The following is a 5,954-nucleotide window of genomic DNA, read 5'->3' as shown; positions in this document are numbered from 1 at the left end:
TTTCTTTCGAAACTTTTAAAAACTCTTAGTTGTTTGAATATTTTTCAAAAATAAGGGAAGAAAAATTTACTCTCTAATATAAGGAAGAATAAACTACAAATCAAAATTATATTCATATAATAAATGCAACAACCTAATCAATAAAACTTGACAGAGATTTAATGATTGAGCATTATTCATATGAGATAGATTAGTATAAGAAGATATAATACATCTCAAATTTAAAGTCAAATTTTAAATTTGAAATAAATTTTACTGCAAAAAAAAAAATACACCACTAAAGAAGTTAAAGGAAGAGAGATAATCATTGATGTTTTTTTCTTTTACCTGATTTAGGGAAGTTAATCACTACTTACTAATTTTTTAAGTAAAAAGGAAATAAAATTTTAATTTAAAAAAACTGAGAGAAGTAAATTGATTCTCTTATTCAAATACAATGTAAAAAGTGATTTGTGTATAGATCCAAGATAAATCACAAAAATATACAAGAAAAATAAAATAAAATGATTATAAAAAAAAAGCATAGAAAATACTTATAATGAATAAAATAAAATAAAGAACATATATGCATACATTAACTATAACACATAAACACAAATAAAATTTTATACCTCATTACCTTGCTCTTGGTATGATGATTCAGAAACTAGGTTTACCTACGAGATTTTTTGCTTTTTATCATTTGCTCTTATTACATTTTGCTTATTTTTATCATTTTTCTTTACTGGAAGAGTTTTTACATTAGGGCAATGATTTTTCATATGTCCAGATTTCCTACACTCAAAATAAATAACATTAGAGGAAATCTTAATATTGTTACAATTTTTATCTTTATTTCTCTTTTGTTGATGACGATGCGTGTGTTTTAATATATTTTTAAATTTGCTTATAATTGAAGATATCTCTGTATTCTCAATATCTACTAAGTCGTTTTCATTCATGTCTTCAGTTTTTAGCACTATAGTTTCACCTGCATCCCGAAGATTTTGTCTAAAACTTTGCTAGTAAGTAATGAGTGAGCCAATCAAATTATCAATAAAATATTCATTCAAATTTTTTGATTCACAAATAACAACGACTTTGGTATCAAACTTATCAAGTAAACAACATAGAATTTTATTGACTTTTTCAAAGTTTAAAAGTTCTTTACCTAATGCATGTAATGATGTCACTATTTAAGTAAATCTAGTATACATGTCTAGAGTAGTCTCCTTAGAATTCATGCAAAATAATTCACAATCATGCATTAAAATATTTAATCTGGACTATTTAACTTCATTAGTAACTTTGTATGTATTTTGTAATTTATTCCAAATTTTCTTACTAGTACTGCATGTAGATACTTACATTCAATCTTTAGAATTCAAAGCACAAAAAAAATAGTTTAAAGATTTTACATTCAATTGAGCATTAATCTGCTCTACTCTACTCCATTTAACAAAATGAATATCAATTTTGACTCCATCTACAATATGTGATGGTACAGAATAACAAGCTTGAATCATATGTCTTTTTTAATAATGAATCGATTTCATTAAAGTGGACATACGAATTTTTAAAAAATTAAAAGAAATATTTTCAAATAAAGTTGGTCATATAATTGAATAACCTGTTGTAATATTATTATTACAAAAGTTAGCCATTGATACTTTTTTTTCAAAAGTTTTCTAAAACTTTGTTTTTTAATCCTGCTCTGATACCACTTGAAAGTTCGTGAGGTGTTTTAAACCCTAAAGAACCAGTATCAAGGCTAATCAAGAGGTGAGGCGAATTAGTGATTTAAAAACCTTCTTTAAATAAAAAGAAAAATATATTTCTTAAAGATTTTTCAACATATGAAAATAGATAATCAATAGAATGTAATATCAATCACAGATTTTTAATTAAGAAGTTATATAAAAAAATGCTGAAAATAAAGTGTGAAAAAATAAAATAAAATAGAACACACCAAATTTATAGTGGTTTGGTCCAACCTGACCTATATCCACTCCTTGGAGGCATTCTCCTAGTATTGCATTAAACCTTTAGTGACTCTCCTTTAGTCCTTATAGCTAGGCGGAGAAGCCATTACAAAATCACTTCTACCTTCCCTAATGTGATGGAGTAGCTGGGTCCTTCGATATCAAAGAGATATTTTTCTTCCCAAAATTTCTCTCAAAACGAACTTTGAATCCGATGGTATTAAGGTACAAGTTTGCCAGAGAAACTGTGTGAAATTCCCTCCGAACTCTCTTAAAACCCTCTTCAAGGATCTTCTCCCTCTCAAACTTCACCTTTTTCTCTTTCTTTAAAGTTCTCTTCATGTTTTCTCTAGAAGAATGAAGACACAATGGCTGCCAAAGACACTTATCAAGTGCATTGACAAAGCTTAAATAGAGGTCTTTAAAAAATCCTAAAAATTAATTCTAGCAGCAAAGATCATCCAATATAATAGCAGGATCATCCAATATGATGTGATTAAATAGAGGGCTTAAGAAAATCCTAAAAACTTAATTCTAGCACCAAATATTAGACTATCGCAAAATCATTCAGTACAATGTGCAGAATTTGATCTGATAGTCCTAGACGATCGCAGGATAGTCCGGTATAATTAATTCAAATTTGTACAAATCATTCATTGCAATATTGAGGATCATCATAGACAATTAAAAAATAAAATATGATATTTCATCTAGTACGATTGAGGGTCATCCCATGATATATTATAGATCATCCAGTATGATCTTAAGATTATCCTATATGATCTGATCGAACAATTTAACCATAATTAGTCCCTTAATCAATTTAGGTATGATTGTCATAAATCATCTAGTATGATGTAGATCATCCTTGACGATTAGAAAAAAAAAGAAATTCAAAATCCTGACTAAATTATGATTGGTGGCTATTTTCATGAATCGTCATAGATGATCTAAATCATCTAGTATGATTAGTTAGATGAGATGAACGTACAGTATAATATAAATCATACAATAAGACTAGTTCAAAAATTAAACTTTAGATTTTGACTCAATCTCACTCTTGCTGAGTGTGTGTGTGTGTGTGTGTGTGTGTGTGTATGCATGATGACCAAACAAGCATACACCATTTTAGGACTTGACTCAAGAAATCAAAAATATATTAATAAATATTACAAAAATTGTTATATCATAACCTACTCTACTAATCTTGCACCTTAAATCTTTGTTGGATGGTTCATGATGTTCCTAAAAAATTAGTATGCACAAATAAAAATATATTGCAAATACAAGTATACAATAAGATGTGAGCCACAATTTTTAATCATCAAAAATATAAACTCGTGAGCTCGAGTTATAACAATCTCTCTCTTTTTGATGTTGGCAAATACCACTAGTTGAATTTACAAATTTAAAAACATTTCTCCTAATCTCTCCCTCTTTAAGATAATTAAATTAAAAGTAGGAGAAATCAAAAAAGTTATTATTTTTTATTTTTTTAACATAGAAATAAACAAAAAATAAGAAAAAAAATATAATCTAAACAGCAAATAAACTAATGCAATACAAGATGAACAAATACAACCATACAAATAATTCTCCGCCTTTGACATTATCAAAAAGAAAGGAAACACACAAAAATAAAATGGAACACACATAATAGACTCTAATCAGGTGGAGGTGGTGATGACGTTTTAAGAAAAATCAATTAGTTTCAGTAAACTTTCTCTAAATAAAAAAGTTACATCTTAATTTTATTCAAAAATATAATAAGAAATGAATTAGCCGCACTAAAATCCAAAAAGATTAGAAATATGAATTTTATCAACCCCAGCTCAAACTCCTTACATGTTAAAGTCCTTTTTTAAAACAAAAATCTAATTCAGACAAAAAAATCTGATAAGAAAAGTGACATGTTCAAACTTCATTTCAAAAAAATATTGCAAAGTAACCAACCAAAATCTTGATTTTCAAAATTAAGTATTTAAAGATATCAAATAGCACATGAATTCTTATAAGATTTAAAGATTTAAAAGAGAAGGAACCTTTTTTTTTTTGTGAGCTCATTTTATGCCTATTATCAGTTGTTTGGTGCACTTTGCACATTTTTTTTTTATTATTTTAATAAAATTTATGTATCTTTTAATTATTTGACGATCATTATGCATCTTTTTTTTTGGCTTATTTTGTACGTCTTGTCATTTTTGTGAGCTAGCTCTCTTTTAAAACTTTTAAAGACTCTCAATTGTGAGAATATTTTCTAGATATAAGAGAAGAAAAACTTACAATCTAATATAAGAAAGAATAAACTATAAATTAGAATTATATTCATATGATAAATGCAACAACCTGATCAAGGAAACTTGAAAGATATTTAATGACTTTGAGCATTATTTATAAGAGATAGATTACTGCAAGAAGATAGAATAAATCTCAATTTCAAAGTTCAACTTTATTTTTGAAATAGATTTTGCTCCAAAAAGAAAAATACACCATTAAAGGAGTTAGAGGAATATATACAATCATCAATATTTCTTCCTTTAACTGATTTAGGAAAGTCAATCACTGCTTACTACTTGAATAAGTAAAAAAGAGATAAAATTTTTATTTAAAAATTTTGAGAAAAGAAAATTGCTTCTCTTATACAAATACAATATGAAAAGTGATTTGTGTGTATAGATACGAGATAAATCACAAAAACATACAAAAAATAAAATAAAATGATTACAAATAAAAAACATCAAAAATAACACAAAAAATATTTATAATGAATAAAACAGAATAAAGAATATATACGCATGCATTAACTACAACACATAAACACACAAACAAAACTTTATACCTCATCACCTTGCTCCTGGTCTAATGATTCATAAACTAGGTATGTCTAGTAGATTTTTTTCTTTTTATTATTTGTCTTTATTGCATTTTACTTATTTTTTATCATTTTTCTTTGCTGGAAAGGTTTTTACATTAGGGCACTGATTTTTCATATATTCGAATTTCCTACACCCAAAACAAATAACTTAAGAGAAAATCTTAACATTATTACCATTTTTATCTTTATTCCACTTTTGTTGATATTGATGTTTATGCTTTAGCAGATTTTCAAATTTGCTTGTAATTGAAGCTATCTCTTTACTCTAAACATCTACTAAGTCGCTTTCATCCATGTCTTCAGCTTTTAGCACTATAGTTTCACCTGCATCCAAAAAATTTTGGCTCAAACTTTGCTCGTAGGTAATTGAGTGAGCTAATCAGATTATCAATAGAATATTTATTCAAAAATTTTTATTCACAAATAGCAATGACTTTGACATCAAACTTATTAAGTAGAAAATGTAGAATTTTATTGACTTTTTTAAAGTTTAAAAGTTTTTTACCTAATGTGTGTAATGAAGTCACTATTTAAGTAAATCTATTATACATGTATAGAATGGTCTCATAACATTTCATACAAAATAATTCATAATCATGCATTAAAATATTTAACATGGATTGTTAGACTTCACTAGTACCTTCATATGTAGTGTGTAATTTATCTTAAATTTTTTTGCCAATAGTGCTTGTGGATACTAACATACAATCTTCAGAATTCAAAGCACAGAAAAAATAGTTTAAAGATTTATCATCCAATTAGGCATTAATTTGTTCTACTCTACTCCATTCAACAAAAGGAATATCAATTTTGACTCCATCTACAATACATGATGGTACAGAATAACAAGTTTGAATCATATACCATCTTCGATAATCTATTAATTTTATGAAAGTGGACATGTGAATTTTATAAAAATCAAAAGAAATATTTTCAAATAAAGGTGGTCGTGTAATTGAATATCCTTCCACAATGTTATGATTACAAAAGTTAGTAATTGATCTTTTTTTCAAAAGTTTTCTAAAAGTTTATTTTTGAATCCCTCTCTAATACCACTTGAAAATTCATGAGGGTATTAAATCCTAAATAACTAGTCCCAATACTAATTAAGAGAGTGG

Source organism: Dendrobium catenatum, unplaced genomic scaffold (assembly GCF_001605985.2).
Source record: "Dendrobium catenatum unplaced genomic scaffold, ASM160598v2 fragScaff_scaffold_853, whole genome shotgun sequence".
NCBI classification, from domain to species: domain Eukaryota; kingdom Viridiplantae; phylum Streptophyta; class Magnoliopsida; order Asparagales; family Orchidaceae; genus Dendrobium; species Dendrobium catenatum.
The sequence above is the reverse complement of the archived record's forward strand: the minus strand, read 5'-3'. Positions refer to the sequence as shown.